At 43.8% G+C, this 24,000-nt stretch overlaps 1 protein-coding gene and 1 long non-coding RNA gene across 8 annotated transcripts in view; one reads left to right on the forward strand and one right to left on the reverse strand.

Moving 5' to 3' along the window:
• syt1a (synaptotagmin Ia) overlaps positions 1–24,000 on the reverse strand; it is a 262,791-nt gene that overhangs the window by 218,510 nt on the left and 20,281 nt on the right. For 6 of the 7 annotated variants that reach the window (XM_034673888.1, XM_034673889.1, XM_034673884.1 and 3 more), the window contains one exon: positions 21,860–21,933. The exons of the other annotated variant lie outside the window; for it this stretch is intronic. The gene's annotated coding sequence lies outside the window, so the exon portion shown is untranslated. The remainder of the gene's footprint in view (positions 1–21,859; positions 21,934–24,000) is intronic. 7 annotated transcript variants of the gene reach the window in all.
• Positions 16,248–16,840, forward strand: LOC117805217. Its single transcript, XR_004629371.1, has 2 exons — positions 16,248–16,343; positions 16,482–16,840. It is a non-coding gene; the product is annotated as an uncharacterized LOC117805217 (long non-coding RNA).

The following is a 24,000-nucleotide window of genomic DNA, read 5'->3' on the forward strand; positions in this document are numbered from 1 at the left end:
TAACCCTAACCCTAACCCTAATCTTAACCCTAACCCTAACCCTAACCCTAATCTTAACCCTAACCCTAACCCTAACCCTAACCCTAATCTTAACCCTAACCCTAACCCTAATCTTAACCCTAACCCTAACCCTAATCTTAACCCTAACCCTAATCTTAACCCTAACCCTAACCCTAATCTTAACCCTAACTCTAATCATAACCCTAACCCTAATCTTAACCCTAACCCTAACCCTAACTCTAATCTTAACCCTAACCCTAACCCTAACCCTAACCCTAATCTTAACCCTAACCCTAACCCTAACTCTAATCTTAACCCTAACCCTAACCCTAACCCTAACCCTAACCCTAATCTTAACCCTAACTCTAATCATAACCCTAACCCTAATCTTAACCCTAACCCTAACCCTAACCCTAACTCTAATCTTAACCCTAACCCTAACCCTAATCTTAACCCTAACCCTAACCCTAACCCTAATCTTAACCCTAACCCTAACCCTAACTCTAACCCTAATCTTAACCCTAACCCTAACCCTAATCTTAACCCTAACTCTAATCATAACCCTAACCCTAACCCTAATCTTAACCCTAACCCTAACCCTAACTCTAATCTTAACCCTAACCCTAACCCTAACCCTAACCCTAATCTTAACCCTAACCCTAACCCTTAGTGATGTGTCATGATCAAAAGCTGCGGCTCTGAGAGACGATGCTTTGTAGTGAATCAGAAGAGACGGCTCCCAGTTTTTTCCTTTCTCTGCTTCGCTCTCACAGTGCTCAGCCCCAGCTCTGCTCACAGCAGAACTTTGTTTTGATTGGTCAGCATGGCGGCCATGTGGCCAATCACATGTGAGGATATAGGATATAGGTGATGGAGGGGAGACTGCATCTGTTCCTTCTGAGAGAGTCTTCTCGAAGCTTGATTTGAGATAATTTGCATGGTCCTCAGCTGTGTTTTGATGCTCCTCACACAGAGCATCTCTTCTTATACTTAGACACGCGTGAGGGGAGAATACAAAGAAGGTCCTGTGTGGGTTTAAGGTGGGTTTAATGATTGTGAGTGAGAATTGCACTGCCTGCATACAGTGCGTCCACACGTTGAAGACAGAGAAATCATTACACTATTGATGGAGGTGCAGGGCATGCTCAGGATGAAAGGGGCCCAGTTCATTAACGGAGCTGCAGTTATTGAAGGTTGCCACTACAACAGCGGTGCAATCCCATTACTGCAGCTGAATGTGTTACACATTCAAATTGATAGGCCAAAAGGTGGCTGATGCCCATAAATCGCTCTGATTTCGTATTTATGCCTAATGAATATTTGCAGAACCTCAGCGGAGACTCTTTGGAGAGGGGGGAGGAAAATCATTTTATGGTGGATTAAAGGAAGACGGGACATTTTGATGTTTTGGTCATTGCACAGTGCTTGCCTGATGCGATGGCATTTCATGGTGTGTTGTCTTTGCTCAATTTTCAAATCCTGTGACACTCGTGAAAAGAACTCATCATCGGTGCAGCCAGAGCTCTTGATCATTTGTTTTTTGGGGACAATACGCTCAATTTTCAGACTTTACTCCATGGACCTGATTTGGAAATAGTCCAACAACATTGATTTAAAGGGCCGGAGGGCACTTTAACAGGGCGGCTTTGTCTTTGGTGTATGAATGGTTCTGCTTTTGGAAATGATGTGAATACTAAAACAGTGGGTTGTCATATTATTGCATGCTGCATCATCCTGTTAATCTATGCTGACTTCCTGACACTATCTATCTTCCTGATGCATATGGTGGATATAAGGAATTGATGACATGATATGAACTATTAAGTAAAAAGAACAAGATCCAAATGTAGTCATCACTTCAAATTGTGGACATAAATTCAGGCTTCAGGGGTGGTAATCCAATATGTCTTTTGTTTTTGCTCCACTAGCCTCTCCTCACCCGGCTGATATCTTCACACGGTGAAAGGGGAAGTGGAAGATAACGTGAGGGCCATCTTTCTCTAGGGGGAAACACTTCAAACACATGCCGCTGAAATTCAGCCAGTGCCTGTCCGTCTCTCTGTGTGACAACATGGAAATTTTGACATTTCTGTGGCGTTGGTATTCAGCAGATTTCAGGCCATGGGGCTTTGGGGCTGGAGGAGATATGTATTTTGTCCGAGGCTTCAGAGGAGAAAGATCGCTTTGAAAATATGGGAAGGCATAGAGGCTGAAGTACACACAGCCACAGTTTATATTTTATGATTTAAACATGAGATCTAAACTGTGAGGGACATTAAAGCTGTTAAGAATGCTTCCTTCATGTGGATGTCATAAAATGAAAAACAAAAATGAAAAGAAAAAGAGAAGAAGAACATTTTCTGTTCTCGTTTTAGATTATCACTTGTGGTGTTTTTTTTATTATATTTCTCCATTTGTTTTTGGTATTATAATTATTACTATATTATTATGTATCTAATTATTTATTTATCATTATTGTTTCACATATATATATATATATTTTATTGTTATTATTATTGCTTTTGTATCCTTTACATTTGTTTATTTTTTAGATATTAACCTATATATCTTATTGTAGTTTCACTATTTTTCTACTTTCCTTTCTATTTATTTATCTTTTATTCTATTTTTATTTAAAATCATTATCATTTAATATTATTGTTTGCTTATCTGTTCATTCACTTATTGAGTTTCTTTTACAAAAGCATCACTTGCTTTAATTGTTTACATTTATCTTTTGTATTTAATGTGTAAAAAATTTAAATAAACAGATCTTGGGGGTATGCATACTATTTCAATTTCATGGAAACAATCTAAAGCAAACTACATTTACTGCTTTGTAGATGTTTCAACAAGCCAATCGTTCAGGTTGCATTTGACAAAAATCTGTGTTTCATACAAACTAACAGAGACAGGAGACAGAGTAAATATCTATACCGAAATATCAAAAGAACAGCTTCCTCATAATGTGTAAAAAACAATATGTAGGGTAATATTTAACACGTGAGGTTCCTATATATGTGTTTAAAGGAGAGGCATGATGTTTCAGAAAATGTGTCATGCCTACTTGACCATTTGATTTTGTGGCAATATACGAACCAAATCTCAGAACTCATCAGCTATGACAATGTGGACTCTGGGAGTGAACAACAACACTGACACAACAGAGAAACCAAGTGAGGTTTTTCAGAGATGATAAAGGACAATTCTTATTAACACTGATACAAGTGTGGTGATGGATTGTAAAGGCTTACCTCACTCGACAAGTATAATAAAGTCAGAGGTAGTCCATGCACTGAAATGAAACACCCCTTGTTTTCAAAACACTGCTGCAGAGAGATATCATCATAGTTTACTTTCAGCACATCTCAAAATGTACCTAAATTGAAGTTCTGATGTCTCATGTTTACAATATCACAAAACAGGCTGCCTCACTTTGTAACAGACTTAGTGCCACAAACACACCCCAGAATATTCTTCAATTGAAAACCATTCTGTTCCCTCATTTAAACAACGCCGCATCTTTGATCTTGGTGCAATTTCCCCCACAGTGGGAAACTCTCAGCTCCTTTCATCTGAGCCGAAACCGAGTGAGGAACTCTGTCTAGAAACAGGTGTTCTGGTTGTTTGATGTTAGCCTGCGGTGGTCTGGCAGGTTTGGAAACATGGAGCCATGGTGACCCCATTCTGGAGACCTACAACACACACGCTCCCCCCACCCATCCCACCCCACCCCACCCTCTGTCTGATGGAGCCGCCAGGTGCCAGAAATACACACAGTTGCGTTGAATAAAACATCTGACACAGTGACTCCCTGACTGATAGTGGGACAGAAGGAGGCACCCCGGGGACGCAGGAGGTCTGGGACTCCGAGCGTCCAACCGTTCGACTCATTAAACAAGTTAATGAGAAAGTTTGTGTGAAGACGGCTCAGGCTGGACTTCTGGTCTGGGTGAGGGAGGGAGCTGTCCAGCAGGCTGTGGTGCTGAATCCAACTCTGCTGGTTATACAGGCGGAGGTACAACTGACAGAGTTATTGGTCTGCCATCGTTTTTAAGGCTCAGATATTTATCTGTTCTAAGACAATATCTCAATAATTTAAAACAAGAGACAATCCTTAGACACTGACTTCAACATGGAATTAATGTCTTCATGGTAGGGATGTTCTGAAATGACTAATTCCGCTGTCATTTAAATAGTAATTTAAATTCCTACTAACTGACAAGTCTAACACAGGACTTCCACCAGATCCGGGTTCGGTCCGTTTCCGATCCGCTGCAGTCCAGAGAAGGACCGCCAGAGAAACCTGGAGTGATATGACCAAGGTTTTCCTGCAGTAATTACTGAATCAAGGATTCTCCTCCTCCTCCTCTCCTCATCCATGTTGTCTTTCTGGTCTTCTGAAAACCTCTGACCTGTTGACTCCAGGCCTGGCTCCGCTCATCATGACGGTTTGTTGTTGTAGTTAAGTGAAATACGATCTGGTGATAACACAGAGTGTTTTATTCTGAAAATTAACCGGATGTTTTCATTTTGTTTTGGTGCCTGACTTATAGAAGTCTTGCGTATCTGATCCGGAGGGCTCCAACCTGCTGGATCAGAGACGCAGCCGGAACACAACGGAGCGGATCCAGTGGAAGTAAACACATTGACTAGAACAGAAACCTATCAGATCCAGTGCTGTGATGGATCGGAGACGGACCGGACATGGATCTGGTGGAATTAGGTCAGAAAACAATCACAAAACAGTCTAAAGTGAGCCAACTGTACAACCACGGAATCTCATAGTCCACGGGTAAACGGTGTCATTTTGCTAAGCCAAGTGTGGCGACCATTAGCAGAGCTAGCACCACCTGTCTTTAGTCCTCCTTGTAGATTAATGTCCACTTGCCTGTGCTGGTAACTCATTGCTCCAATCAAGTGGTTACAAGATGGCATCTGTCATCTGTGCTTGTTTACATCTAGGTATAGTAGAGCATTATCCACAAATACCTGGACACATTTTGTCTTTTTCTCTTCCAAATGCTCTCATTTTATTTTTCAGGTAGAAATAACAGGTTGGGAAACACTGCTCTTACTTTTCAGACAATGATATGAAATGACTAAACTAAATGTAGTGTGTATTTTACAATCTATTACAAATGTATTTAGCACTGATTGTGCACTTTATCTTGTTTCTGAGTGGTGTCACTTTCTATCTTGTTTTTATTGACTTTGCTGTTATTGATCGCTCATTTCCTGTTGTTACTTAGGGTTGCCTTAATGGTTGTCACTTTGTTTTTCATGTATTGTGCTGTGCTGTTTGATGTAAAAAGGAGTCTGACTCACTGCAATAAATCTACCTACCAGTACAAATAAAGTAACCTTGAACCTTTAAAAAAAATACATAATTTAGTGGTGGTAGTTTCTAAAAAATATATTGCATGTCTGTCACATGTAAGTGTCCATCCTTTAGAAGATTCTTCCTCATTTGGAGTTTGGATGATGGTGTTTGAGATCTCCCATAGGCTTTACACTGGATGACATCATTTTCATCAACCTAAGAACGACCCCCTCGTGCCCTACATAAAAGCATCTGCGTTCACTATGTTCCCCTGCTTGTTCATACAGTATCTTTGGATGATTGGGGACCCATCTGTGTGCATATATTACACTATATGGAATTATTTCATCATTTGTTACCCACAGACGACAAATGCATGTTTGAAGTTTCAGCATTTTAAAGTCTATTTCTTCCTCCAATCATTAACAAGCCGAACACATCACATTCCCTCATCGCGCTCCCTTGTTGTGACAGACGGCGTCTCAAGGCCTGCAGACGTCTCACAAGGTTGAAAAAGTCCAAAGCACAGCTACACACCAACAAACCGAGCATCCAGTTCTCTCTGTCGACAGGGGAGGGTGTCGTTTTGATCCACATCCTGGCACTCCACCAAGACCCGAAGCGTATTTAGCAACATATCGATTCTACATTTAAAACACTAGTTTCACTGGCTGTATCAGATTACAGGAGGCGCTGCCCCTTTAAGCCGCTGAACAACACCAAATCCTGTTTTATGTAACATTACAGGATCAAATGGGCTTAAGTATTTGGCTAATGTGGAGGATTTAAAGCACAAGAATCAGGGAGGCATTAGTGTGAGTCGCTGGCTCTTTTGTTACTGTGCAAAGCGCCTGATCTGAAGAATCTGGGCCACATTTAATAAATATTTGGGCTGTTATGTTAGCACTGGGCTGGCATGTGTTTCATTAACTCAAACAGAACTGTAATCATGACTCTGGGGGAAAACATCCAGCATGCAAACAGCATCAAATTAACATCTAAGAAGGAAACACACAGTGTGTTTTCCACCGTATGCATCCAGAGAGACGGTTACACCCATGTTGAAAAGGGGGAGAGATAACCAAGAGGAGCAGGAGATAGAAGGGTAAATAGAGAGCCAGTTAATATGTATCATGACCCCAAGGCCTGAGACAGAGTCATGAGTCACTGACTGTGTTTACTGTACACAGAGAAAGACACACACGAACAACACCATTGAGTGACAGTCCTGACGGATACAGGGGGCAATCAGAAACTGGTTTGCTTTTTTCTTCTATCCACAGAGGATATGATTTTCTAAGAGACAGCTATCGGCTTCTCACAATGACGTTCTCAGCACGGAAAAGTGTGCAGGAGAGAGAGCAAAACAATACTCAAGCAGCATGACAGACCTCTATCCTGGGAGTTCAAGTTTCTCCAAATAAAATTCCCAACATATCTAATTAATTCTGTGCTGCTTGACTGGTCAGCAGTAAATTGTTCATCACAGTAGAGTATCTCCGTTTTTGCTTTTTCAATTTCTAACGCAATTTGAGTTAGCAAAATTGAAATCCTCGTGCAGCAGAGCGGGACTGAAGCCAATTAAGAAGAGACAGGAATGTAAGAATGAGTGTGTCAACAGCTTGTCCACCAGACACTCAAAACTAAACTGAGATATTTAATTAGTTGCTGATTATCTGGACCTCTTCCTCTAAAAACAAACCAAAATAAAGAGTGTCTTTAAAAAAGAGAGAGACGGAGCATTGAGAAGTTTTACCCTGAAACTTCCACCAGATCCGCTGTGGTCCGGCTCCTTGCTCTCTCGTCCTTCAACACCCCCCTGTTGTGTTTTCAGAACGCAGCACGGAGCAGGACCGCCAGACAGCTGGAGTCACGAGACGGAGGTTTTCCCACGGTACTGAGCATCGACAACCACACAGTCACACCCTCCCCAGTAGTCCGTAACCTAGGCATCATCCTTGACCCCACTCTCTCCTTCAATAACACATTAGAAACGTCACCAAAACATCCTTCTTCCACCTCTGCAACATTGCATGCATCAGATCCTCTCTCTCCTCTCTCTCCTCCTCTGATGCCGAAACACTCATACACGCCTTCATAACCTCCAGACTGGACAACTGCAACAGCATCCTTTATGGCCTCCCCTCCACTGACCTCCAAAAACTCCAATATGTCCAGAATTCAGCTGCCCGGTTCCTCAGACCCTCACGCTCCAGAGCTCACATCACACCCATCCTTCAGCAACTCTACTGGCTCCCCATACAGCACCGAATCCACCTCAAGATCCTGCTCATCACCTACAAAGCCCTCAATAACCTCACCCCCTAATACCTGATTGGCCTCCTCAAACGTCACTCCCCATCTCACCGCCTCAGATCATCAGATGCCAACCTCCTGTCCCCTATCACCAAGACCAAGCACTGCACCTTGGGGGACAGGACCTTTTCCATTGCTTCCCTGGCTCTTTGGAACTCCCTCCCTTCACACATCTACAACTCTGACTCACTTCAATCATTCAAAAACCACCTCAAGACCTTCCTGTCCAAATAAGACTACAATACATAACCAGAGTCAAACCACACGACCTCTGTGATGGGGCTCTGACCTTCCGGATCAGAGACGCAGCCGGAACGCAACGGAGCGGATCCAGTGGAAGTTAACACATTGACTAGAAGAGAAATCTACCAGATCTGGTGCTGAGATGGATCAGAGATGGACTGGACACGGATCCGGTGTAATTTGGCCGTTAGGTTTAAACAGAGTGTGATGGTCTTAGGATGGAAAGAAACATTCAAAAGGTGAACAACTTGAAGCGCTTCTTGAAAAAGGTAAAGTGTGGCCACTTCAAAGTAAAACTCTTAACACATAAACACATCATGTCTTGTTTTTTTCCACTTCAGAGATAAACAGGTTGGGACTGGAGCTGCTTTCCTCTGCGGAGTCTCTCTGAGCCTCCTATCCTTGTCTAATTCTTCTGTATTTACAGATGAACAGATGAAGGTGTTGTTTGTGAGAGTCTGTTATGCAACACTGCCTTGGCTCTCAGAGGACTCGAACGTCACGTCTGAGTCTCCAGAGAGACAGACAGACTTCAGGTTGCAGCAGGATCTAGTGGCTGGGATGCCTCATTGCACTGCTAAAGCTCCCCTGGTTGATCATTACTAACAGCAGCACACAGAGGAAGTCGTCTTTATGGTTTAATAAAAGTTTCCTATTGATATCAAACAACAAGTGGACAGGTCCACAGGCGGAGCAGAAACATTTCTTTGTGCTTGTCTGGTCTCAGCACCCACAGGGGGCTCTTAACGGGGTCAACCAGCCAGAGTGGGAGGCTGGGCCGCAGAGTTATTGATTGAAGCTTCTTATAATCTGTGAGCAGGTCCAGAGGTGCTGCAGGGCTTAGCTAGGTGAGGATGTTTTTGTGTTGTAGTGAGGCTCTGAAAGGGAAGTTTGTCTGCTTACTGCTACTGACGGTGCAACAGCTTTTTCTGAAGATATTGATGATCAAAAATAAAAACTTGTATTTGTCACAAACCGTCACTGAGGCAGAGAGAGCAGAGACTGAACCCACCGTTCAAACCGTGTACCTTTGTGCTTTACATTGTGTAACTGTCTGTTTTGAGATGTTCAACATTGATCTCTTTAATCGGTCAGTGTTGCCATGTTGTATGCCTACAGACTTGAGCATTGTCTGGCTTCAAATATAAATCTATCCTGAGGCTAGTTCCTCCACGGTGTGCTTACATGTGTAAAAATCAATACGGTCTGCTCTCTACAAACATTCTCCTGATGTTGGTCCCAAGAGTTAGAGCAGATGCACATAAGGTGAAATACGCTGAAAGTGTGTCACTTTAATTGCTTCTAAAAAGTGTTTCTAAAATCAGAAGAGGAAATTGTAGCTCTTGTTCTGCATGCTATCTGGACAGTGTGGCCACTTGGTTGTACTATGTGACCAGAGACGTGCGTGTTTAGTGAGCTAAATGGTTCATCATCACCATCCTCGCTAACTGTATTATTGTAGGTATGAAATGCTGGACACGTGTTGTGTCTCAGCTGCAGTCCAGCCTCCGGCCACTACCTGGGGTTGCTGCCATAATGCTCTAAAGCTCTACTACCTGGATGTAAACAAGCACAGGTGATGATGTCGTCTCGTAGCACAACGTGGTTTGTCAGTATGTTGGTCTAGTAAATGGAGATAAAGTTGTATGTAGGCTGTGTCTGGTTAAACTGACATATAACCACTCCAACAGAGCAATGAGGAACCAGCACAGGCATGAGGACGTTAACTATGCTAGTGTTAGCCACACTTTATGGACCAATTTGGCTTCATTTCAACAAAGACTTTGTGATATTGTGTTCAGCTATGTTGAATAAAAGGTTCTTACCTTTAGACTAGGCAGCTAGTAGGAATCTAATTTTCAGAACTTCTCTTTATGAGACAAATGTGTTTTTCTGTCTTATGGCAAAAATTCCACCAGATCTGTGTCCGGTCTGTCTCCGATCCGTCACAGCAGCAGAACTGATAGGGTTCTATTCTAGTCAATGTGTTAACTTCCACTGGATCCGCTCCGCTGCGTCTCTGATCCGGCAGGTCGGAGTCCTCCAGATCAGATACACCAGATCGTATTTCACTTAACTACAACAACAAACCGTCATGATGAGCGGAGCCAGGCGTGGAGTCAACAGGTCAGAGGTTTTCAGAGGACCAGAAAGACAACATGGAGGAGGAGAGGAGGAGGAGAATCCTTGATTCAGTGATTACTGTGGGAAAACCTCGCTCACATGACTCCAGCTGTCTGGTGGTCCTGCTCCGGATGAGAGAGCACGGAGCCGGTCTGCAGCGGATTGGATCGTAAGCTCAGTTGTTGTTAAACGGTTAGTGTGTTGCCTCCTGAGGAAAGTTTAGCTTTTGTAGTTCATGTCTCTGAACTAATGTGTTGCTCTTGGTGCTTTTCAAAGGCTCTCAGCTCCCTGAGCTTGTTAGTGTATCTTTGAACCCTGACTTGAGTCCTGACTGATGACATCGAGTTTCCTTTCAGCTGCTTGTGTCGCGACTCTTCTCAAACATTTTACCAACTTGCTTTTTGGTTGGAATCACCTCTTTCATCTTCTTGCACCCACACTGGCTTTGAGTTTAAATAAACCAATCGATTCCCAACGTCATCCCTCTCAACTTTCACTCTCTGCTTTCCAAACACTTCACTAGAGACCAAACTTAATCCAAAGTGAGAGATGAAGATAAAACAGAAACTTGTGTGGAAATTAAGAAGTCTATTTAACAATCATGAAATAAATTCTCACTTAGTCCTTGCACCGTCTCTAACCTGATACAAGAGAGTGAACCTCTGCTTGGTGCTCAAAGCAAACTAAACATCAATATATCTTACTGGAGATGATTTCACAGTTACTCAGGTTCATCAAAGGATCAAGATGTGATCAGCCTTCATATCATTTTCTTTTGTTGGTCCCATTAAGGTTGACTAATATTCAGCCTGGGTAACTTTTAATTGGCATACTTGTTGATAATGGTGGCTGCCTTCCAGAGTTTGTTTTGCAATGCACAGTGCATGCATAATCTGCCGTGGTGAGAGGCTGCCTCTTCATTAAGAAATGAATGTGAGGAAATCTGTCGTTATCGCGATGTGCAATCACCAAACCCTACAGCGGCTGCAAATTCATAATCTCAGACAATTTGCATATGCAATTAGAGTAAGCATCAAGGAAAGGCTGTGATTGACGGGACTGGAATGCCGGGTCTAGTTGGTCTGATTGAACCCAATTTAGAGAGCAGCCACAGCTGACTTTACGGGGAAGTCTTGTTTGCTTTGAATCCCTTGAGCATTCTTGAGATGCTGCAGCAGATATATCCAAAAGAAAAATTTTGAACACCAATTTCTTGGCCCGCAGCACTTTATTACCTTGACACACTCCTCAGCTACAACACATGCACACTTCTCTTCATTTATCTGAATGGAAACAGGCCAATTTCTCAGGGAAGGCTTTGAAGATTTTGCTGTCAGGCTAAGAAACAAAAAACGCACGCTGCTGGTGTGATAGAATTTCATTTCAGAGCAGAAACACAGAAACACAGGAGGCGTTCTATTTTCGCCCCGGCTCTTGAGCTCCTGTCTTTTTCTCATTTTTTCTCCCCTCACTCTTCAAGGTTATTCATCTGGCTCTGGAGTCAAAATCAATGGCAAGAACATGTCTTGCGCTGTGTGTATAGCGCCGTGCACATGGTATACGAGGTGGACAGCCATGTTTCATTATAAATTCAAGGCCAACGTGTTCCCAGGGAGGGAACGCAGGATGTCAAGGTAATGAGTTAATTTAGGAGATAAGGAACAGCAAATGTAATCTTGGAAATTTCACCAGCAGCAAAATGGCTGCTCCTGACTTAAGTCCAACCTATCGAGCGGAGGGGGGGAAAAGTCCTTCATTATCCTGATAGTGTTACAGAGTGAGCAGTAAATAAAGGTAATCATCCTCTCAAACATTCTCAGGTTTACCCCGAGGCTCTTTCTTTGTGAACCCTCTGGTGTGAATAACCATGCAGGGTTTGCTTTAAATGTTTCAGCTGAGTGCAGGAGTCAAACGGCTTAAGACAGCACAATCATTCTTCCACTATCAGGGACCCCAGACGAAGCAGTACGCCAGCTTTATATCAAATTTAAGCAGATGCCTGGTTATTATCCCCTGTGGGGCTGTGGTAATGAGTGTTTTTTGGTGGGAATGGGAGGACATGTTTGTGATTCAGCCATGAGACTGAACTCTGCACAGCAAGGACTGGGGATGGACAATGGTTGTAATCAAGCGGCAACCTCTGGTCTCTGGAGTCCAATGCGGAAGAGCTAAAAACTGCAGTTCATCGAGGATCCACTAGAGGCGGGCTCCGAAAGTACCGGAAACCACATACACACCAATTCAAAAAAGCCGATCTTTACAGCAGAAATAAACATGTTTACAGCCTGGTACAAAAGACGAGTGTAGTCTGGATAGCTCATTTCTCGATCGGCACACACTGTACAAGGGGTGGATTTTTTCATAACGCGGTAATTTCAAGGATATTCAGATTATGAGTTTTACATTACGAGAGGCACAGCTGACTTAATTGACAGGCGGGAACACTGTAGCTGTTGGCTAGGAGGCTCAAAGCCCGCCTCTTTACGTCACAATCACTCGACAGCAGTTATGTTGAGTTCAGCATTTCCAATATGGCTGCCGCCGACAATTGGCCTCAAAACAGCGCTTCAGAAACAGATGGGTGACGTCACGGATACGATGTCAGTTATTTATACAGTCTATGGGTGGCGTGTGTGTTTACATGCTCAGTCTCTGGAAATTAGTGTGTAGTAGTTAGATCCAGAAACGGAGAAAATTGTGTGACTGTTGCGTATGTTTTCTTCTTCTTTTGCTATCTAATGCAGTTAGCATTCTTCTTCTTCTGTTGTTTGATGCGGTTAGCAAACAGCTTTAAGACGCTCTATAACCGCCATCTGACGGGAATACTGTATTACAGCCAGGCCCCTGTAAAAACAATGAAAAGTGTACTTTTGACTTTTTGCCTTCATTTGATAGGACAGCTGAAGAGAGACAGGAAATGTAGGGAGTAGAGAGCGGGGGAAGACATGAAGGAAATGGTCATAGGACGGGATTCGAACCGGCGACCTCTGCAAAGAGGACTGCTGCTTCTGTGTGGGGCGTTTAGACCGCTAGACCAACAGCGCCCCAATTTTACTTTTAAAATGAGAAAATATTCCAAATAACTCTTTGATTTTTACAAAGTGAACGAATATTCGAAAATCATTTCCCATTCCTGGTGTGAATGGGAGGACATGTTTTCGACTCGGCTCTGACGCTGAACTCTGCACAGCAGGGACCTGTGTGCCTCCACATCTGCATCATCCTTCACAGGAGCCCCCAACATGTCAGACTGCTCCAGTTTTAACGGATGAAAAGAAGGAGGTGGGTCGAGGGGAGAGTCAACAATAGGAGTGGAAATTGAGGCCACTCGCTGTTCTTTTTCACGTCTCTGTACTTTCTCCAGTTGTGCTATTATTTCAGCAATTGACCCTGACTGTGTGTCGGCAGATTGCTCGAGTAGGAACATTCCTGTAGTTGAGGATGTAGGAATATGCAACAGTGTTGAAAATAAAAAAACACACACCTTAAAGAGACTGGAGGGCAATAGGTGTATGTGTATGTGTGTGTGTGATTGTGTGTGTGTGTGTGTGTGACATAATGAGAGCAGATCATGAGGATAACCAGACAGTAGAGCGGTGTACAGCGCGAGCACGTGTCATCTACAGTACGGTGCTAATGGGTGAGGAAGAGCACGGGGGAGGCGGCTGGCATGACAACCTACAGCAGGCAGGGGAGACTTGGTTGCCATGGCGACAAACAAGGATGTTTGCATCAGAGGCAAAATCTCAGCGGTCGGCAGAGGAGGGCACGCACGCACGCAGTTCAAGTTAATGGTAAAGGAGAACGGATGGACGGTGGGGATCGAGATGAGAAAGGTGGAGTGAAAAAAGGAGGGAGGAACGCTTTCTTTATGTGTAAGGGAAGGAGGGTGGGAGAGAGGGGGGGGCAGGGACTCACTGTAGATGGATAATGTTACATTCTGTCTTTTAATATCACACAGAAGACTTGAATCATCTGCACTGAGGGTCACTTGAGAATATTAAGGCTGTAGCGCTGCTTTTTATTCCTTTAACTCAGCCATGATGCATTCAATGACCTTGATTGAGAGCAAAACAATCCCACCATGTGACTCACTTGCTGCTCTCTTCAGTCCACTCAGCTGACGGGGAGACAGGAAATAAACGAGGTGACGAGTTGAAAAATATGTGACAAGTCGCCGTGCTTCCCGGCACATGCTGAAAATTACGGCGATACACTTTTAAATCCACCAAGGTCCCCCGTGTCATGGACAGGGTGGTGCAGGGTGACACTGATTTTAATTGCTTTTTTTTATCCCATCATGCCACTGTATCGTGCACACACTGCCGGGTGTCGTGTTGCTTTATGACTCATGCATCCTCCGAGGGCGCCCCAGAAGTAGCGAGGGCACTGTAGCGAGGCCGAGAGGCGTCTAACTTGGAGATAGTTTCCTCCCCTCTTTGCTGCGTCTCATTGCGCCGACATATTTTGGGAAGAAATGTGAAAAGCTGTAAAACACAATAAGATTGTTCCGCCTGAGCTGAGACTCAGCGTGCCGTTTGAGCTGTAAATGTGTCATTGTGCTCAAATTGATGCGTTTCGCCTTTGTGATACCCGGTCCAGATGAGTTAATTTCCCTCAAAGTACAGCAGCTGTTTTACACTTTCCAAACTCATGAATGTGAAATGAAGAACAGACAGCGGTAATTTGGATTCTAGGCTGGTCTCCATGCTGACACTTACACTGTCAATACAGAGTGGCTAAATCAACAGGGGACCGGAGTGGAGCACCTCTAATCAAATCATTGCAGACAAAAAAGGGACGAACAATGTGAGCCAAATAGACAATTACACAAAGAACAGCAGTTGGTGAGGTTATTACTGACATTACCCTGGAGGTAAGAGGGCACTTCCTCCACTGAGAAGGCGCATTAAAGAATGCACACATGTGTCTTCAGAAACTGGATTCCTGCAAGATACTGAAGGAATAAAAATGTCATCTTGTGACCACAGACTTTTATAAATAATGGACATAGTATCTGTGACGTCACCCATCGGTTTCTGAAGCGCTGTTTGGAGCCAATCATCGGCGGGAGTCATATTGAAAATGCTAAACTCAACATAACTGCTGTCGAGCAAATATGAATTAAAGAGGCGGGCTTTGAGCCTCCTAGCGAGTAGCTACAGTGTTCCTGCCTGTCAATCAAGTCAGCTGTGCCTCTCGTTGGAAAACTCATTATCTTAACATCTTAGAAATTGCCGCATCATGAAAAAATTCACTCCCATACAGTGTGTGCCGATTGAGAAATGAGGTATTCAGCCTTTTGTACAAGGCAATAAACATGTTTATTTCTGCTGTGAAGATCGGCCTCTTTGAATGGGTGTGTATGTGGTTTTCAGTACTTCTGTAGCCAGCCTCAAGTGGACACCCGAGGAACTGCAGTTTTTAACACTTCCGCATTGGCTTCAATTCTCGCAGCCGGAGGTTGCCGTTTGGGATAAATTTTATGGATATGATTTCAACCAAAAAGCTCTTTTCTTTCACCCAAAAAACAGCAATGCTTGTCTTCTTCTTTCAGCATAATCCTTACCAACAACCTCTCGTTCCTGAACTTCATCAAGCTGCAAAACGATGGTTGGATTTCAGCAGACGAGATCAAGCATCAGGAAAGAGTAGCTGAGAAGTGCAATGCAAATTTACAAAGGATGAAACACTTTTACAAAGTTGGAGACAAATTAAGAAAAGAAATTTACAAAATCAGAAAGACTTTTAAAGAGACAGAACATTTTTACTCACAAAATTTGAAAAAACGGTGATAATCCAGGATATTTTCAATCAAAGAATCCCAGTTTCCACCGACTCATTTTAATTCAGACTAATAGTCTGAAATAGAAACTGGCATTTTGTTCATAACTCTGACTGAAAATATCCAGGATTATCGCTCTTTTTAAAAATTTCATTTAGCTTTTATTTTGAAAGGACACATCAGAATGACCTGTGGTTGGCAGGACAGTCCGTTTCTCTCCGCCAAATCAAACCGCTCACTCCATCACTTCTGAAACACTTCCTGTATTTGGTACATTCATTTTCTGTCAGAATCTGTCGTTTGTAAATTTATTTAAGGGACTGGTAAAATTGTTCTGTCTCTTTACATGTGTTTCTGATTTTAAATGTACAACTGTTTTTCTAATGTAATGTTTTATAAAATGTAAAATGTTTTCCAAAACGTAAATTTATCTCCAAATTTGCATTGCACTTCCCAGGCACCGAACAGGAGAGACAACATGTGATGCTCAACGCCCTCAGGGTTTAAAAAAAGATGTATTTAAAGAATCCGAGAAGAACACAGGCCTCTCAGGTAAGCACAGGAGTCAGAGGACGGCCTCTTTTGTTTTTTTGACACCTCATTACATTCAAGTAACGTCATAAATGTCCTCCAGGGCCTCTTTTTTATGCTGCGTGCCCTTCAGTAATAATTAATCTACTCTTTCATTAGGCAAAGGGGGATGTATCGCCCACTATGTACAGGCGAGGCTGGGGACTCATGAGGACAGATGTGGAGCACACGGGGGCAAGGCTCGTGTCCCTCAGCGGTCCCACACACCCAGATGGTATTAATCTCTAATAACTTCCCCAACAAAGCACCTCCAGGCATCGGTGGGAGAAATGCTCGGGGTAGATGATGCGTTTTAGCAGCGCTAAGTATGAATCAGGATATTAAAAAATTGTGGGAGGGCAAAAGCAATTTCCCCCTGAAGGGATTTTAAAATTACAGCTCTCAGGCTGGAGGGAAGTTTCACCGTACAATCAGTTTCTTGTCCTCACCTTTCACAATAAAACGCCCTTTCTCTCCCACCATGGCTCAATGTGAAGACCCAGAATAGCCTCTGTACATCACGCTCTCTCTCTCTCTTTAAGTCTCTTTAACAACACTTTGTACATGTTATGTTTGGTACGAATGGCTGCACATAATACGATGGGTTCTTAAATGTGAAAACAACCTGTGTGAAGTCATTGTTACATGATGTCATTGTAACCATTCTTAATGTATTTGATTAAAGCAGCCTGTTGTTGAATCTGCAGACAGACAGCATCCAACACAGCCTCATGTTTCTCTTTACTGGCTTCATTAGACATTGTTCAGGCTGTGGCGCTCATCCTTTCCAACTATCTGTGACTTAACAGCGATTGTTTTGACCAGGCTGCTGCTGAATATGAATTTAAATGCAGCTGCTTACAGATGGAAGAATGAGCTTTTGTTGCAAACCAATAAAGCTTTGGAAAACACTCTTAGCTCTGCTGTTTTGTGAGGAGAGGTCCCAGTCCTGCTTTCTGAAGCTCAGCAGCTTTACACCGAGAGATGCTGCGGTAAAATAAGTTATATGACTGAGTTGACTGACAGAAGAGTACATTTTTGGGTTGCTTTTTGAACATGTATGTGTCTTTTCTTACCCCTTTTCCATCAAGGCAGTTTCAGGGCCGGTTTGGAGCTCAATTGAGAACCGTTTTTTGTGTTTTGAATGCGAGAGAACCGGCTCCGGGCCAGGAAAACAGGTTCCAGAGCAGCACCAACTCTGTGCTGGTCTACAACAGGGGTTCCCAAAGTGGGGGTCGGGAGACACTAAGCAATCTAAAATAGCATATTTTACCCATTGATGAAAATATTACAAAAGCATCAGTAGCAGTAGGTTTTCTGCAGACCAGCTAAATGTAGTATGAAGCAACATTTAATTACATGCACGGACAGTGAGTCTTTGGCACCTATATTTGGGGGGTTGCGGCCTGAAAGTTTGGGAACCAATGGTCTAGAACCGGAAACCGCTTACACGAGTGGGGGGGTGAAGTGGCCGTCCATGTAAAGCATGACGAGTAGCACAGAAGTTTTGGTAAAGTTGGATAAGTTACATTGTCCGCCATCGTTGTTATTGTGATGGAAAGTTCGCACTAGGTCTGCTGGGAAAAGCGGTCACGTAGAAGTAATGTCACGACGTAGCTCTTCCATGCGGTTGTGCGGATGGAAAAATAAACTGGTGCCGAGTTGGTTTTCAACTCGGCACCGTGTTGGTTGAACCAGCTCCGAACCAGCGTAACCACCAGCCGGAACTAGAACCAGGTTCGCATTGGTCGAAAAGGGGTATCTGAGGTTTCTTGTCTACTTTGCTTAGCCATCCTTCCTGAAATGTCTCATAGAGTAAAAGCTTTCCCAGCTCAAAATGTTCCCCTTGTATTGTCATTAATTTTATAAGAATGAAGTTGAGTTTCTGTTCAGCTCTCTCAATACAGCTTGAGTATATGTGTATTCCATGTGTGTGGATTGATCATAGCGTATGTCATCGACAAGAGATCAAGTCAAGTCGACTGTTACAAGGTATAAAGTGGAAAGAAATTGATGAGAATAAATCAATAAAATCAATCGACTCAAACGAGGAGGAGTGAGGAAAGGAGGACTCTCTCCAAGGAGCATGAACCTAAGGCACGGTTCATCTGCACAACAACAACACTGAAAATGATGACACGTGCTCACCAGCAGGTATCACTTGTACAGTAAGCTAGCAGTAATGACTTCACTGGAGATGATTTCAGGGAAGTGCATTCTTAGCAAGATGAATTAGTCCTCAGGTATCCACCTCCACCAGCGTGAGTCAGTGGTTGTGATGACAGTGTCACTGATCTGAGCACAGCCCTCCTCACATGTGCCCACTACCAAATGGCATCACGAGGTCAAATCATAAAAGAGATGTTATTTATATCCTCCATGTTGTTTTGCTTTCCGGAGCAGAAACAAACACCGTCTCGTTATCTGTCCTACGCCTCCTTTTCACTTCTCCTCCTCTCACTTCTTCCCCTCCTCTAATGAACTGATCATAACTGAAAGACTTCAGACGTGTTCAAAGTCGTCCTGGCAGATGGTCTTTAATCCTGTCGGCCTTTGGTTTTTTGAAAAGTTCAATGGAGATAACGTGGTCCAAACGAAAGGTTAGCGCTGCCCGGACATCCGGCTCGGGACTTTGGGTCTGTACTTCTCATTAATGGCTCTTTAACAAGCCTGATAAAACATGGCGACGCCTCGGGTGACAGCTGAGCAGACTCTGGATTAGTCTGAGGGTCAACATGTAGCCCTGCTCTCTCATGCATGGTGTAAATAAGAACAGACGACAAAGAAGGAAATACAGACTGGAGAGCTTCACTGACACCAGACTCAGATCGCAGTTTCAGATAAAGCAGAGGGCATGGAGAAGATTATGATCAACTATAGTTATTAATCACTATATATCATTTGATGATGGCTCATCTTTGGTGACAATAACTCAGCTTGTTTAGATGCTGGTGGTCCTTTTTTGCATCATTCCTAACGGGTGTTTCATGAGAGGAAATCCTCTCTCCAAAATAAACACAGGTGATTTAATCTGTTGAAGACATTAAATTATTAGTCTACAACCTGCAGCCTGTTGCACCAGTAGTGCATAAGTTGTGTCCAAAGTTAGGGTGTAAAGTCCTAACTAAACCATACGTCGAAACTAGTTCGTTTGCAGCTTAAGTTGTGTCATTGTTTGGTTGCACCACAGAGACGTAAGGTTCATCTTAACTAGTAGACCGTAACGTCCAAACTAACCAAAAACTGTCGCAGATATGACGTTTACACTTCCAGCAGCCAATCAGAGGAAAGCACCACTTTTGATGCAGGAGTTGTTATATGTGTTATCTTTTGTGCCTAATCGTCTCGTAACTGACCTACGGCTGAAATGAACTTCTGCAAACTGCCACTACTGTCGCAGAACAACAACAAAAGTTATGTCAATCATGATAAAGTGTCATAACAAGGTGATAACTATAGTCTAAATCCTTAATCTACGGTATAATAACAGTGACATCCACTGGTGAAATTATCAATTACAACATACGTTAATCGTCGGGAGTGCAAATCTTAGTCATCATATTTTTCAAAAGGATCTAATTTTTTTTCTTTTGCTGGAACTATCTCAGCTCATGCAACGCCCAAAACGTTAGTAGAGTGTAAACTCATCCTAAATGAGAAATGATGTTCAAACTAGGCTACGTTTGAACTTACGCACAGCTGATGCAACAGGCTGCTGGTGATTAAAACCAGTAAATGTACCAAATGGAGCAGTTTCAAGTTAAACACCATGTCTTTTTTTAGGGCAACAAAGGCTGGTCTGGTGAGGGGACTGCTAGCTGAGCTGACATGAACATCAATGCTAACACTCTTTGGGACTTGGTTGTAAGCCAGGTGTATTTCTACTGTGTGACAGGATGTTTAATCTATCCATAGAAAAATGGTCTGCTAGGATGTGCTACCAGGATTCTGTCACACTCAGCATTTGTTGGAAATACCAGATTAATATTTCGCTCACTTCAGTCAGGGTTACTCTAAAACCACCACCATGAAACACACTCTCTAGGTGTTTCAAAAAGCTATAACCAGCCAACAGTCCACACACAGCATCCATCAGGGCAGACACAGCCTCAGCCTGTCTGATTCAGTTAGTGCTTATGAAATGGAGCATCTGCAGAAGCTCCCAGCGAGTATGTAAACACAAGCTCTGCCTTGGGAAATGAGCTGAGTGGTCATTTAGACCTGGGTGGGGGGGTAGTGGTGGGGGGGAAGCGTGCCGTGCTGCCTCTGCTCACACTCTCTCTGTCACCTGGTAACAGTTTGACACACGGGAGCTTCCTGCCTGATGTATTTCAAGCGCTAGGCTGAACAGCAACACCTGAGAAACCCTAACTCCCCCCTCCTCCTCCTTCTGCGTTTCCTCCCATTGCATTGGCTGCTCCTGCCTCCTGAGATATTAGGTAATCCGGGAGCAGGCGGGAGGTGATAGGCCACCCGTCTTTCTAATGATGCCCTTATTTGTGAGCCGAGCGGCGCTGCGATCACTATGGATATGCTTGACATGTTTGCAGAGAGCCTGGAGACATCAGTTGCATGTGCTCTGTGCGGTATCTGTTTGGCACTCTTTCGGTTCACCTGTGGGAAATGATAAGCCTCCTTTAGAGCAAGAGAGAGGGCTTTCCTACTCAACACAACAACAGCAGATATATTGGAAACATATGGAACTCAAGTGGCTTTATAATTGAATTAAATCACTCACTGTATACGCTTAAAGACTGCGACCTAAGCAGGATTTCATTATCAGAAGCGAGTTTGTAAAACAGATTATCAGCACACAAGGTACAGTGAAGAACAAAAGCACGCACGGGGAAAAGTCACAGACAGAGAGGGATGCCTTGTTCCCTTTTCAAATGGAATTACAGCTCATTTCCGAATCAATAGGATGCTTCTTTCCTCCCCGCCTAAGATAAACCCATCACAATTGAAGGATGGTGGAGAGAAAAGACAGGGCACCGGAGCAACAACCAGCCCCGCGTTTTTATCTGATGGAGAGAGGTGAACAAACGGAGGGATTAGCTTCCATGGGATGAAAGCAGCTGCTCGTCTTCCGTCTCCATTCCCTCCCCTCCTCTCCCCTCCCCTCTACCTCTCCCTCTCTCCATCCATCTGCCCACACATCCACACTCTGGTCTCCCCTCGCAACCAGAGACATTCTCTATATGTTGTGCTATCGTCAGCTGCGCTCCACCCTGTAGCTTCAGTAGTTTCAGCGAAGAAGCGGCCGTGGTGCACATGGCACCGAAAAACAGCGCCAAAAATTGGGGCCACAAAGCATGGGAGTTGTAGCAAAGTGTACTTCCCCTGTGGCACCTCTCAAAGCACCCACCCCTCCCTGATTCAGTCGCCTAGACACAGATACATCAACACACATCCACCCTGCCACGAAACCACACCCACAAAAGCAACAAGAGACACACAGTTCTTTGTAAGTTCTGTGCAAAGGAAGTGAGCGCCCTTACCTGGCAACACCTTCAGCTCCAAACCTGCTCGCCCTGACGAGGAGGCACGCTCATCTGGAGTGGGAGAGGGGAGTCTTGGGGAGAGAGAGGGAAAGAGAGAGAGAGTGAGAGAGGGAGAGGTGGAGTCTGGTTTGGAGGAGAGAGGGGGGGCTGGATGATGACTCTGTCTGCCGTCTGTGTAGCCAGTCTTGTGGGAGCAGTGTGGATGGCGCTAGATCATCTTCTGTTCAAACACGAGCGGCAGATGAGACTTGTGAAAGGCAGGGAGAGAGAAAACCTGGGGGCTGATGAAGGGAGGAGGGGGAGGAGGAGGGGAGGAGAGGGGGGGGGACGTGTGACAGAGACAAGCGAGACTCAGGGCTGTTTAAGCCAGCATCGTCACGCAGCAGTTCTTAGGAATCCCTCCAGTAAGAGGAGCACTGCATCACTGAGTCCTTGGCTGTGATTGGTCGGACACTGAGGAGACGCCAAGGATGGTAGGCATGGTCGTGTAACCTAAGATGACCCCTTCTACACATATTAACACGCCCTGTCTGTGTCTGTCGGCCCCTCGGGGTACCCGTCACCTTCAAGGACACTGCAAATAAAAACCCTCTCCCGTAGGATCTTGGGATCCTTGGGAACATGTCTGTGTGTGTATGTAAGTGTGTGTATGTCAGTTCATAGTAAACTCTGACCTGCCCTTGCACACGGGTGAATACAAACACATGGACACACACACACACACACACACTCGTGCACACAGAAAAAATTGTGTGAGAACTTTCCCGTGAAGAAGAAATGATTTCCCCAGAGGAAGGCTGAGCCCGTCGATAGAAAAACCGCGAAACTCCTGCAAGGACAATCTTTCATTAAAGTGATTGAATATGTTGTCATGATGACCTCAAAACCAACACCAGGTTACTCAGAGAGAAACAGAAAGTAACTCATCAAGATCCATCAAACTGTTTTAAATTTTCTCTCAGATATCACGACCAATTTTTGACTTCTGTGTTGAAAAACAAAAGTGTCAGCATCTTTTACGTCAGAAGGATCCAGGAGGTTTTAGGACACATGTCTGAGTGGATCAATGACCCTCTACAGTGGAAAAATAGAGGGTCACTAGCTGCACTTGTTTTCTATTCAATCAACTGCAGTTCAGTATTTGAGCACTCTGCATTCTCAGCACCCTCAGCTTCAGGTTGCCGCACTCGTCAATGCCACTTCTTACTGACCAATCAGAATCAAGAAGAGGCGGGACTTCTTATACCACTTTGTCAACAACAATGGTGGAGGTCTGTACCATAGACTGTATAAATAATGGATGTAGTATCCGTGATATCACCCATCTGTTTCTGAAGCGCTGTTTTGAAGCCAATCGTCGGTGGGAGCCATATTGGTAATGCTGAACTCAACCAAACTTAGTGTGAGGTAAAGAGGCGGAGTTTGAGCCTCCTAGCCAACAGCTATGTGTTCCCACCTCTCAGTCAAGTCAATCAAGGATAACGACGGTAAACAACACTATTCTCGAGCTTCGGGATGCATGTTAGTGTCGCTGTCCATGGTGCTGACAGCTGTCCCTCAGACTCAGAGTGAGAGATGCACATCATAAACAGCTGATAAGTGTCTTGAAGACACCACAGCAGCAACAAACTGTGCAACTGCTGAGCACCCTGACTTTTACCACACACTGGTGGGCTCCACACCCCAATGTGCGAGAAGTTGCGAGGGCCCGTTTAGTGCTGCTTGATGCACAGGGATGAACTTAAAATTGTCAAACCCATAAACTTTGGTGAACTATGCAGGGCGTAAGTTTTTAACAAACAAGGCAACACAAAATTGGGTAAGTAATTATGGCTTATAGAAGAGACAAAGCAAATAGGTAAGTTATAATAATTGAGCTTATGGTATATAATCACCTGCACAAACTAGGGATGCTAGTTAATAGAGTATTGAGTTGTTCACTATTAAGAACTCAAATATGCTTCCATTCTTAAAAATGATGACATTTAACTTCATTACAGTAAAAACAATTGAAATTAAACCACCATTTTATTATTCAAAGGCTTCAAATTAAGCAGAAGAAAAGACTCAGACGTGCCAGCAGAGAGATCATGTGACACAGTGTTCATGAATATTTGTTTAAAAAGGCTTACGATGCC

The sequence above is a fragment of the Notolabrus celidotus genome, chromosome 21 (assembly GCF_009762535.1).
Source record: "Notolabrus celidotus isolate fNotCel1 chromosome 21, fNotCel1.pri, whole genome shotgun sequence".
NCBI lineage: Eukaryota > Metazoa > Chordata > Actinopteri > Labriformes > Labridae > Notolabrus > Notolabrus celidotus.